Here is a 13,966-nt window from a genome sequence, read left to right as displayed (position 1 = left end):
GTGTATTGCGATGGGAATTGAAATATTGTCTTCTTTGTACATAGTTGTTTCCTTGCTCCCGTGCGTTACTATTTGTTGGATCTTGAACTATACGTGCACGCGGCGGAACATTAAAGCCTGGTTGACCTTGTGCATTCCATTGTTGGTTAGGTATGCTAACCGGCTGGTTTTGATGTTGTTGTTGTGAAATACCTCTATTGTTACTAAAGTGTGGTTCCTGTTGCTGAAAATTTTGACGATATCGATAATTAGAATTTTGGCTGTTACCAAAGTTCTGGTAGTTGTCGTTTCTAAAGCGTCTGTTATCTTTTCTATTGAAATTACGAGTCTGATCATAATTGCTGTACTTTTGTTGACCTTGGTTATTATACGAAAAGTTTTTGTTTACAAAAGAATAATCAGATTGCTGTACTTCTAAAAGCTGTAAAAGATCTCTGAATGCTGAAATGTTTTCTTTTTGCTGACCAGTTAAAAGTGACACTCGTAATGACCGTGGTAATTTAGAGATGCATAATTGTATAAGTGCGGATTCACTGTACGGTTCACTTAGGTACTGGTTTTGTTGTACCATGTGTTCAAAAAATTGCGTTACACTGGGAAAATTTGAGTTTTCATAGTTTGGCAAACTAATTAGTTGGTCTTTAATTCCGCGCTGTGTCGTCTTCGACCAGTACGCTGACAGAAAAGCATTCTGAAATTCCTCTACTGAGTAGCATTGCCTCGCGATCGGTCTCATACGAGTTGCCGGTTCGCCTTCCAAAAAGCTGCAAATAAATTCAAGTTTATGCGTAACAGGCCACGTCGGTGGAAGAGCAAAGCTAAATTGTTGAATCCAATCCAGCGGGTGAATCTGCGTTCTATCGTTTTTAAAAACTTTAAACTTTCTCACTGACAGAAAATGTTTGTAATCGAAATTATCATCTCTGTGTGATGGAACAGGTTCAGGATCGTAAGAGTATCTATTGAACTGTGGTTGTTCGGAATCTAAGTCCCGTACTCTCTGTAGATTACTCAAATTATACGCACTGCGTGAGTCTGGCAAATGTTCGAAAAGTGGCGCCTGCTGTGGTATGTTATTAACTGAAATGTTTTTCATCTCTGTTACTTCTTGTTGTAAACTCGACAATTTTCTACGCAACGTGTTATTAGACGAATCGATCTCATTAATTGTCTGCTGTAAATTTTGAAATTCAGGTGTTTGGTTAAATGAAACCGGTGCAGTGTCGTCTGATTTATTGTCATTAGCACTTTCGATAGCATCAATACGACTGGCTAATTCATCATATTTTTCAGTCAGTATTTTTGCCTGATCATCGGTTTTAGAATCGGACGCATTAATCTGTTTCTGCAACTTACGCGTAGTTTCGCTCAGTTTTCTAACATCAGCTTTGATGACATCGCAATCCTGCGTTAGTTCTAATTGTTCGAATCTGTCTGTCACTGTTTGAATGTCTACTGTGTGTGTATCTGTTTTTGATTTAAGATTGGAAATTTCGTCACGTAATTCTGTGTTCGACTGTTTGATGGAATTAATTTCGTCGGACACTGAGGCAATATTGTTGTCTACATATGTCTTCGCTTTCGCGAACATTTTACGTTTGTCTTCTTGTCTCTGAGCCGTGATTGTTTCCATGACTTGTCGTTTTACTTTGTTTTGATCTTGAATAAATTTGCGAAAACGCGTATCACTGTTCTGTATGTGCTGATTAAAGCGTTCGTCAATCTGAGTGTTCTGTTGTTCGAATTTCGCGTCTATCTTTGCGTCCACTGTGCGCGAAAGTTCTGCTGTCATTGCTTTAAACTCGTCGCGTAATTGTGTGGCTTTTTCAGAGCATTGTTTAGCGACTCCGCTAATTTCGTATCTGAGTGTTTCTGTTGCGGCAGTTTGCATTTCCCTTAATTCCTGCGCAACAGACTTAATTTCTTCGCTATTTTTTTTTGAACAAGCCTCAATTTCTGCGCGCAACTGTTCCTTAGTGTCATGACACTGCGCGGCAACGGCTCTAATTTGTTCACTAAGCTGTCTGGAATTGTCGTCTAATTTTTCATTTAACTTGTCTTGTTTTTCGTTCTGTTGTTTGACCTGTTCACTAAGTTGTCTGGAATTTTCACTCTGTTGTCTGATATCCACACTAAGTTCGTTCTTAAGCTGTAGCATTATTGTCATAAATTGATCCAAACCTAAAGTAGCTGTTGCATTCTCAGTACTCTGTGATGGAGTACATGCAATTGTCACGTTTTGTGTGATCATTTGGTCATTCTTTGGTTCACAAAAGGCTGTCCCTGTCAAATGTACACTCTCATTCACTATTTCGGAATTAAATAACTCCGGCGTACTTTGTGTATCCTGTTCATTTTCATTAGACAAATTTGTCTGCTCGTCACGTGAATTTAGTAAACCTGTTGTATTAAGCTGGGCAGCGTTCATTACAATAGTGCGCCCATCGTCATCAATTGTCGTCAAATCAACACAAGACACAATCGAGTTCGTTCGTTCATCATTAAGGTCTACATCATTATTAATGGTTGGAACGCATTGATTGTCAGTGAACGCAGGATTGTCATCATTACACTGCGTGTCACAATTACTATCGGTCACGCTGTTTAAGTCGGTAATTTCATTCAAAATACCTCGCGATACACTATTCACAGTCTTTCGCGGCATTTTTACAATAGTCACAAATATTCACAAAACAAATAAGCACAAATGCAAAAACAACACACAAATACAACAGAGCAACGAATTGCCGTTGACCTGTAGAAAGAAAGTCACAAGATTAGTAAAAGCGTAGCGCCAAATCCTAATTATACTTAAGCAAATAAGAGCAGATATCTGACTGTTGTTCAAGAGATTCTCAACGAAATACGATCCTGGCAGGGTCGCCAAGTGTAACCTCCCCACAAAATTTTACGTGACAATGTTATATAGAAATGGAGCCAAGAAGCAATATCGTCCCCACAGAAATATTTAAATAAAATAATATAATAATAAATGGGAGCCAAGTGTAACCTCCCACAATGAAATCTACAGACAATGACAATTAAACAAAAATTAGCAATCTGACCCAAATATAAGCTCCTCACAAAAAAAATGAAAGTCGATTCAGTGATAAGAAGATCTCAGTGATAATGATAATTCAATTAAACCGAAATATCGGTCTTTGGCCCTGTACAAAAATCAGAATTAAGTTCTTACCTCATTGTAACTGCTAGTCAAATTTCTGCTCTTATTCTTGCGCACAGCTTGGGGGAACTGCATTGCAAATAATAATATTCCTTTTTTTTTGTAATTAAACTGAAATTTGTTTAAGGGAAGTGGAACGAAATTTAGTTCAATAAAATTGCTTTTGAAATCATAATTATTATTGGGGCACTTGTTGGAAATTAATTACAATAAATGAACTTTAAATTATCTGATGATTACCTTAATTAACAATATACCTCATTCAGCATCTTGACCAGTGTTGCCGACAGACTACATCACACAACCGCACTGGGCTGCTACTACTGACCGACTGCTCTGCATGACGGCTACTACAGAACTGCTCTCAACGACTACTGACAGAGTACTGCTCGCAACTCGCGCGGTCAAGCGCAGACTAACTACGATTATAGGCTCTCTGGTCAAAGATTTTAACGTGCCTCACCATCGCTGCTATGTTACATACGTGTTTCAACATATAGCAAGTATTGAATAGTATAAAACATTTTTCATCATTCAAGTGACATATGACATATTTAAAATAATTATTGGCACTCATTGGCCAGTTACAAATTATTCTTATATTACCTTATTCAGTATTATTCAGAAGTTATCATTCAAAATGAGAGTTAATTATTGGCATAGCATTTATAGAGTATAACAAAAATATTATTTACAGAAATTATGGTGAGGTTAGGTTAGTGGTGTTTAACGTCCCGTCGACAACGAGGTCATTAGAGACGGAGCGCAAGCTCAGGTTAGGGAAGGATGGGGAAGGAAATCGGCCGTGCCCTTTCAAAGGAACCATCCCGGCATTTGCCTGAAACGATTTAGGGAAATCACGGAAAACCTAAATCAGGATGGCCGGAGACGGGATTGAACCGTCGTCCTCCCGAATGCGAGTCCAGTGTGCTAACCACTGCACCACCTCGCTCGGTCAGAAATTATTGGCATAGTATTTATGCATTATTACAAAACATCATTCAGTATTACTTAGAACTCATCATTCAAGTGACATAGGACATATTGAAAATGTAACACGCTGTAACTATCATTCAAGGTCTATTTTTTTTTGTGCTAGCAATGCATTGCGTTGGGATCGATAATTAATTGCTGCCGCATGAAAATATTTGCTTTTGACTTATTGCTGTAAATGAGGATAGGTAACATCATTCGTCATGAGTCAGCTATAGCAAGGTTATGAAACAAGTAGAGTATATGTGATCACATTCATGAATGACACACACAAATGGGTAAAAAAAATGCAAGTACTAGAAAAGGTTTAATGACTAACTGCTTATAGCACATTAATTTCATGAATAGCTTCTCCTAGAAAAAATACAAAATGGATTATTAAGCTGAAAGAAGAAACGCATATTATGCTGAAAAGTAGTGAACTTCGAATTAACAGGTAATGAAATGTGTACTCAATATATACGTACTCTAGCTGTCCTTTCCAAAACCTTCAGTCATTATACCATGCGACATAAGACATACTGTCAAAACGAACTGCAACAAATACTTAAATAACTACATAGCATTTCTTAACTAACAGTAAATATATAAACATCATTATCCTCATCTGCAAAGAAAAACTTAAAAGTGGTGCGTTTAGTGGCCATATAAAATTTATCACTATCATCACCTGTAAACAAAAACTTCATTATTCATATCACCATAACTTCATTATTATCATCACCTGCAAAGAAAAACTTCATTATTCATAGTACCATATTCTTCATCACTATTCATCATCATTCATTATCATCTGCAAAAAGACACTTCATTATTCATATTAACATTTACTTCATATAACTATTCATAGTATAGAGTTCCTTATTTCTAGCATATTTCATCACTAAAACTAGGATGTGTAGTTCTGTCTGACAGCCTGCATCAATCGCCTCGTATTCTGAAAGAAAAATAATTAGTTAAGACTGCTATCATACGATGTGTATAGTATATTCATGTTAATGTTTGTTAATTCTGATCCATTTACTCTTCTTGACGAGGTATTGCATCCTCTTTCGTTCATTCCGAAGGTGAAATTCCCATTTCATAGTAATCCACTGTGGTTTGTTTCATTTATTTCATTTACACGTTATTGCTTTCTGAAAATGATGAACAATGATTAATGTCTTGCATTTAAATCATACACCCATTAAATAAAAACTGGTTTCTAGTTATATAATTAAGCATACAGCATAGCATGACAGAAAACGTAATATGTCAAAAACATAGACAGTGTGCAGGTGCAAAAACGTACACAGAGTATCATAATGTAGTAGCAAAAAAAAAAAAAAAAAAATGTAAAATAGTCACGATGTTGAGATATCATAAGGCAAAAATGTCAAAGTCAACTGGTATTTGTTATATCTTAAAGATTTCATAGTGCATACAAACAAACAGGAAAACAACCAACATACATGAAAAATGGAAAATGTGCACGGTCTGATGTGTAACGACAAGAAAAGCGACCTGCTAACCTTACCTTGCCGGGCACTTGCCAAGAAAAAATATGATTATCGTCAGTAAGTAATCACATAAATATAATTGCATAAGTGGTCATAAAATGTGTAAGTTTATCTGGAAAAATGTGCACGATCTGATGTGTAACGACAAGAAAAGCGACCTGCTAACCTTACCGTGCCAGGCACTTGCCAAGAAAAAATATGATAATCATCAGTAAGTGTTCATATAAATATAATTGTATAAGTGGTCATATAAAAATCAGGAAATGGCATTACAGTGTGATAAATCATAAAGTATGTTCATTCAATAAATGGTTTAATATTGGAGACATGATGATTGCCTTTACTTTTTCTGGTTCTCAGAGTTTCGACATGTACTACATTGGGGTGAGGAATGCTGCGAATTCTATATGGACCTGCGTATAGCAGCTCAAATTTACTACATCTACTCTTTCCTCTGTTAGAAATAGTGTGTACGTACTAATATCTTCTGTCCAATGTCAAAGTCACGGCGTGTACAAACCTGTTTTTGTTGTCTTCTCTGGCGCTCTGCGGCACGTTTGATGTAGAGATGGGGGATCCGCTCTTGAACTAATTCATAGAGTTCAATCTTTCAAAGGAGTGAACAATCAGTGATTCAGAAAAAAAGAACGGTAGCTCCAAACGTTTCCCACAGCAGAGAGAGAGAGAGAGAGAGAGAGAGAGAGAGACGGAGCATATCAGCAGCGCCTCTGCTGGTCAGAGCACAGTGCACGCCACACAACACAGCCAGCGCCGGCCTCTGCCCTGCTTCTACCTTGGCTGCCTGCATTGTGCAGTGCCCCATCGGATTTTGTGTTTCACATATGCCGTGCCGTCTCTGTGCGTCGTCTGCCGTGTGCAGTGTCTGGCGCAGCTTTAACTTAGCATCACACTCTGTCGGCGATCGTTTCAGTCGCACGTCCTGCCCTCTGGGCAGTTGATGCGAGCAACAGGACAGAGAGCCACCTAGCGGATAACATAGGAACTACTTGCAAAAACCTGCTCGCAAGGGAACGGACGATTTGTCTCGGAGCGGGTGAGTTCACCTCTCTCCCCACCCTCGGAACTCGCCTGCTCAACGCTCACCCCACCGTCTCGACTCTAGCCAGAGCGTTGAACAAAGCGGCTCAGGTGTCACTCTGGTCTCTGCGGTCTCAGCTCATGCAGTAATACAGCTCGCGGCTCGACCTGCTCGACTCAGCGCCTCTGCATCGGAGTTCGTCCCCACTGGATATTGTTCTTCGTAGTAATACCGCTATGTATATTACATTATTATGTTATGTATACATCATTTGTTTTTATTTTATTTTTATTTGTTTAAACTGATTAGATTAGGTTCCTGATGACTCCTCTTACTATAGGATTTTTATTATGGACACTCGAATTTACGCTTTAATTACGAGCGAACCGATAAACGTATCGCAAAATGTGATACACCAATATTTTCCTTGTTTTATTCTGCGTAAGGCTATATGCAGCACTTTCGTTTTACAGTCAAATTTATATTTTTTTTCTTATTCTGGTACGGATTTTGCGATTTTAGGCGTCTTCGGAAGGAAACGTTCACTTTAAAAATATATGGCTTGCGATGTATTTGTATGAGGTTAATGAAATTTTAATACATTATAGCCAAATATATTGTTAATGTAAATCTCAAGTTACAACATTTTCCGATCACCCAAAAAACCACGATAGTGCAAAATAAATTAATAATCAAAAACTTTGTCATATCGTGGAAATTTCAATAAACAATACAAAATTCTTACTCATTATCTGTGTTACTTCAAAATAGGATCAAATAAGATCAAAATACAGGTATAGTACTGGAATAAACCAAGTTTAAAGGGCAATGTGCCTTCCATTTATTTTATATTGTAAATGAGTGGTGAGTCATGAAAAAGAGCTAATTCATTTCAGGGAGTGAACAGTTCTGATCCAATCTCTGAAAAGAATGGTTTTGCCCATCTCTAGTTTGATGTTGTTCAGCGCAATGTCAATTATTTCATGGTGTCGTAGTCGACGAGATGTAGGAAAGGATACTAATTCTTTAATTTTGTTAGGTGGTTCAACATTTTTCAGTATAACAGTCGGAGATAGCATAGTAGATTCATTTGGTATGGAATTAATTACGTCCTGGAATGAGAGTATTTGTGTGTCCCAATCAATATGTTTTTTATGGCAGTATATTCTACATAGTTTACCAATTTCTTTCATTAGTCGTTCACAAGGGTTCGAAGAAGCGTGATACTTGGATATATAGATCAAAGAAATGTTTCTAGCTCGTAACATACGTGTCCATATAGCAGATCGAAACTGTGATCCATTGTCGGAAATTACTTTCAATACATGCCCTACATGAAATAAAAAAATGTTTTACAGATTTAGCAGTAGCTTTGCGTAACGGAGTGAAGGTAACAAATTTTGAAGTGAGTTCAACAGCGACAAAGATGTAGCAAAAACCTCTATTAGTTCTGGGAATCGGACCGAAAATGTCTACAGCGGCCATGTGTCTCAATTTAACAGGTACAATGGGATGTAACAGAGGAATATGTGAAGTCGTGTCTTATTTAGCTTTCTGGCAGATTTTACATGACGCTAAAACTCGTCGAATACGTTTCTCCATGTTGGTAAAATAACAGTTCTGTCTCAGTATTAGAAAACATTTTCTGGCTCCATAATGTGCGTAACTTAAATGAGTATACCAAATTAATTTGTTAACAAGCTCGTCAGGAATGCATAATAACCAGTTGTTGCTGTCAGGGTGAGAGCGGCGAAACAGAATATTATTGCGTACAGTGTAATGGTTTTTAATGGTAACATTATTCCTATCTTGCCAAAGGTGTTTTATTTCTTTCCATACGTTGTCTTTACTCTGCTCTTGTGCTACGTCTCGTAATGAGACGAAATTAAATTTTCAAATGCAACTTGTTAAATATACATGACGCTGAAATTTGCTTTGCAGAAGTTGGTTGCGATGTCTTGCTGAGTGTTGCTGAGAGAACGGGATAGTGCGTCTGCTACAATATTTTGTGTACCAGGAATGTGAACAATTGTAAAATTAAATTCTTGTAAATAAAGTTTCCATCTGCTTAAACTGTCGTGTGTAAATTTAGCGGAAAGTAAAAACTGCATAGCTCTATGATCTGTGAAAACGGTAGCATGTCTTCCATAAAGAAAGTGCCTAAAGCTCGTAAATGCCCATACAACACATAATGTTTCAAGTTCTGTAACAGAATAATTGCGTTCAGCAGGTGACAGAATGCGACTCGCAAAGGCGATGTTTTTAATTACTGTAGTACCATCTTCTTCAATTTCCTGAAAAATGTGTACGCCTAAAGCGGTGTTAGAACTGTCGGTAGCAATGGAAAAATTTCTAGTAAGATCTGGATGTGATAAAAGTGGTGCATTCAACAAAGCTTCTTTCAGACTCACAAATTCAGAATGTGCTTGGCTATCCCAGGACCAAATAATGTTTTTACCCGTCAATTCACATAATCTAGGGGTGTCTAAAACAGAGTAATGAATAAATTTACGAAAAAAGTTAATTAAACCCAAAAAGCTGCGTAGTTGTTTCTTCGTCGTAGGAACAGTAATGTCACGTAAAGCTTGAAGTTTTTCCGGGTCAGGCGCAATGCCTTCTGCTGAAATTGCATGTCCAAGAAATTTTATAGAAGTTTTGCCAAAGTGCGATTTGCTAAGATTAACTGTGAGTCCTTGTGCACGTAAAGTTCGTAACAGTTGTTCAAGTATCAGATTGTGTTCAGATCAGTTAGCTTCTGCAATAAGAATGTCGTCTACATACGTTGTGATTCTGTCTAAGTTCTGTCGGAAGTATACTATTCAAACCGCGAATATATGCTGCTGAAGAAATAGTTAAACCGAACGGTAATTTACAAAACTGATAACAGTCACCAAAACAGAGAAAAGCTGTGTACTTTCTGCAGTTCGGATGGAGCTGAATTTGCCAAAATCCCGATTTCAAATCTAACGTGGAATAAATAGCAGTACCATGAAATTTCTGTAGAAGTTCTTCTAGTGTCTGTGGGCAATCTGTGTCATTAATAATAATGTCGTTGATGTGACGCGAATCAAGTACGAGACGAAGTGAACCATCCTTTTTCTTAACAATATGGAGTGGGTTTATGTACGGACTAACTGCCGGTTCAATAATTCCTTGATCAAGCATAGCTTGCAATTCTTTCTTAACTTGTTCTCTGTGAATATACGGAATGGGATAATGTTTGGCTTTAAATGTGTCGTGCTGTTTAACTTGAAATTCATACATAAAACCGGACATAGTACCAGGGACGTTGTCAAAAACTGGAGCTTGCTGTAAAAGAATTTTGCGTAGTTGCGTGCGTTCGTCGTCTGTATTTGCACTGCTCTGTTTAACTTTATCAGAAATCATCTGTATAACTTCATAGTCGGCTTCGTCTGGAGTATTATAGTTGTGTACGTACGTATCTGTGAAAAATGTGGAATGACAGTCTATGTTACGCGATGCGGAAATGATCTCTGTACGATTAATTGTTTGTTCTTCTGCAGATAAAGAGTGCTGAAATTCTAAAGCCAGTTGTACATTTTCATCCTTTAACATTAAATAGGAATTTTGAAAGTCAATAATTGCGTCATGTTGCACCAGAAAATTCGTACCTAAAATAACGTCTGTTGTCAATAAGGGAACAATCCAAAAATTTGAGTGAATGTATGACCTGCAGTACAAAATGATAAATGTGTCTGTAATTTTACATCTACTCCTTTACCAGATACTGCTCCTTTTGCTTTAGTTTTGCCTAATGGTAACGTAGGATAGGTATTCTCTTTGTTACATTCGTTGAAAGTTTCCTCATTTATGACTGACATAGGTGATCCAGAATCGATTACTGCTGAAAATTTGGATGATCCAATCGTTACCTCAATGACAGGGTGTGAAATTTTTTTTTTGAATAACTGGTCTTTCCTGCAAAAGAGTGTCTCGGATATCGTCAAAAGTAATAACATTTTCGTGAACGAGATTCTGCGTGTCAAAAGTATTGCTTGCGTTGCTGGAAGATGCAACCTGTACTATATCTAGTCAAATTCTATCTGACGTGCTATCATTTGTGGGAGGATGCTGTGGCATTTCCACTATTTGTACTGTTCTGTTATTTCTTCCTGACGTATTACGTTCGGGATGATATCTACTGTCTGGTTCATTCATGATAATCAATTGTTGCGGATGATTTTGCTGCTGGTAAGACCGACTGTTATTAAATGTACGCTGAAAATTGTGCTCATTATTTTTACGTCTGTCATGATACTCATTACTATACGGTGCATTGCGATTTGAGTTGAAATGGTGTGTTTTCTGCACGTACTGATTTCCTTGTTGCTGTGCGTTACTATTTGGCGTGGCCGACGCTATTGGTGTAGGCGGCGAAACATTAAAGCTTGGTTAACCTTGTACATTACATTGTTGGTTAGGTATGCTAACCGGCTGGCTTTGATGCTGTTGCGGTGAAAAGTGTCTATTGTTACCAAAATGTGGTTACTGTTGCTGATAATTTTGACGATTGCTCAAAATGTTGTACATACTGATGATTACAATTTTGTCTGTTATTAAAATTACGCCGGTAGTTGTCATTTCGGGAGTGTCTAAAGAAAACTGTCACTTTCGGTAAAACTTGTCGCATCAGGTTTTCTTCACTCATCCTTAATCCTAGATAGATAGATAGTTGAGGAGCTGTTTTAATGGATATAAAGGATAGTAGAAGAGAAGGCAGCAGTGCAGAAAACTAAAGATGAAATAGCACTACTACGGCTCGGGGCCCTGTGCACGCTACGGCACATATTCATCGAAGCGTAATGAATCCCCTGAGGTCTCTTACGCGCTGCAAATAAATTTTAGTTTATGCGTTACAGGCAATGGCGGTGAAAATTCAAAAGCAAGTTGTTGTATCCAATCCAATTCTAGTTTCTGCATTACAGGCCAAGCTGATGAAAATACAAAAGCAAATTGTCGTATCCAGTCCAAAGCGTGTACCTGTGCTCTGTCATTTTTAGATACCTTAAATTTTCTCACGGATAGAAAGTGTTTGTAATAAAAATTATCGTCTCTGAATGTCTGAACAGGTTCAGGATTGTATGAGAATCTGTTTGTCTGTGACTGTTCGGAATCTAGCTCACGTACTCTCTGTAAATTACCTAAATTATACTGGCTGTGTGAGTCTGACAAATGTTCGCAAAGTGGCGTATGCTGTGATGTATTAAAGGCTGAAACATTTTTCATTTCTGTCCCTTCTTGCTGTAAAGTTGACAATTTTCTACGTAATGTATTATTGCACGAACCTATCTCACTGATCGTCTGCTGTAAATTTTGAAATTCGGGTGTTTGATTAAACGAAACAGGTGACGTATCGTCTGATTTGGTGTCATTATTACTTTCGATAACATCAACACGACTGGCCAATTCATCATATTTTTCAGTCAGTACTTTTACCTGATCATCGTTTTTATTATCACAAGCATTAATTTGTTTTTGTATTTTACGTGTGGTTTCGTTCAATTTTTTAACGTCTGCTTTGATGCCATCGGGATCCTATATTAGTTCTAATTGTTCAAGTCTGTCGGTCATTGTCTAAAAGTCTACTGTGTGTGTCTGTTTTTGTTTTAAGATCAGAGATTTCATCATGTAATTCGGTGTTCAACTGTTTGATAGCATTAATTTCGTCTGATACTGTAGCAATATTGTTGTCTACGTATGTTTTTGCTTTCGTAAACAATTTACGTTTATCTTCCTGTCTCTGTGCAGTAATTGTTTCCATGACATGTCGCTTTACATTATTCTGTTCCTGTATAAATTTACGGTAACGCGTTTCACTGTTTAGTAGGTGGTGATTAAAACGTTCGTCAATTTGGCTATTCTGTTGGTCAAATTTCGCGTCTACTTTCGCATCCAGTGTGCGTGAAAGTTCTGTTGACATTAATTTAAATTCGTCGCGTAACTGTGTTGCGTTTTCAGAGCATTGTTTAGCGACTGCACTAATTTCATCTATAAGTAATTTAGTTGTGTCTGCATGTGTATTACTTAATTCTTGTGCCACAGATCTAATTTCTTCACTACTGTTCCTAGCACAAGCCTTAATTTCCTCACGTAATTGTTCTTTAGTATCATGACATTGCGCGGCAACGGCTGTAATCTGCTCACTAAGTTGTTTGTTCTGTTCGTTTAGGTTGTCGTGTTTTTCATTAAGATTGTCGTATTTTTCATTCAATTGTTTAAGATTTTCATTAAGTTGTTTGAAGTTGTTGTCTTGTTCTTTCTTCGACTGTTTGGAATTTTCATTAAGTTGTAGCAATAATGCCATAACTTGATCCATGCCAATATTACCTACTGTATTCTGTGTGCTGTGTGATGATGTATCTGCATTTGTCACGTTTTGTGTAACCATTTGGTCATTCTCTGATTCACAAAAAGGTTTGCCTATCGGATGTGCACTGTTGGTCACTAAATCGGAAGCAAATAAATTTGACGTACTTTGAGTACATTGTTCATCTTCGTGAAAAAAAATTATCTGTTCACAATTCAAATTTTGCAAACCGGGTGTGTCAAACTGAGCAGCGTTCATTGTAACGGAACGTGGCGCGTCATCAATTGCTACATTTACTCTGGACATAATTACATTTGTTTGCTCATCATTAGGATCAAAATCAATATTAGTGATCGGTACGCACTGATTATCTGTAATAAGGAGATTATCACTATTACACTGAGTGTCGCACGTATTATCGCTCAAATTATTCGAGTCGGCTATTTCACTCATGGCACATCGCGATGTACTGTTAACAGTTTTTCGCGGCATTTTTCACAAATCAAAATTAAGCACAAAAATGAAACAAAGACAAAGCAAAAATGGAACAAACACAATTACAACAAAGAGCAATAAATTGCCGATGATCTGTGAAAGAAAGAGTGACTAATTAGTAAATGCGTTGCGCCAGATGCAAACCACATTTAAGTAAATAAGAGCAGATATATGACTACTTCTCAGAAATTCACAAAGGAAATCCGATCCTGGCCGGTTGTCGCCAAGTGTAACCTCCCCACAGACATATTAATGAATAATTAATGTGATTCTTATTTAGTGTAACCTCTCCACAGAAATTCTTTTTCATTTATAACCTCCCTACAGAAATTCATTCATATTTAACCTCCACACAAAATTTGTTTCCCATTTAATGTACGCTCGAAACAGAAAAATTCCTAAACCTCGTAATAAAAAAAATATTCAGT

At 37.3% G+C, this 13,966-nt stretch overlaps 1 non-coding gene across 1 annotated transcript; it reads right to left on the bottom strand.

Moving 5' to 3' along the window:
- Nucleotides 1-4,063: 4,063 nt before the first annotated feature.
- Trnaa-cgc (transfer RNA alanine (anticodon CGC)) lies at nt 4,064-4,136 on the bottom strand. The gene has a single exon. It is a non-coding gene; the product is annotated as a tRNA-Ala (tRNA).
- Nucleotides 4,137-13,966: the final 9,830 nt, after the last annotated feature.

Source organism: Schistocerca cancellata, chromosome 3 (genome assembly GCF_023864275.1).
Source record: "Schistocerca cancellata isolate TAMUIC-IGC-003103 chromosome 3, iqSchCanc2.1, whole genome shotgun sequence".
NCBI lineage: Eukaryota > Metazoa > Arthropoda > Insecta > Orthoptera > Acrididae > Schistocerca > Schistocerca cancellata.
Note: the sequence above shows the minus strand (reverse complement) of the source record. Positions and strands in the feature narration are given on the sequence as shown.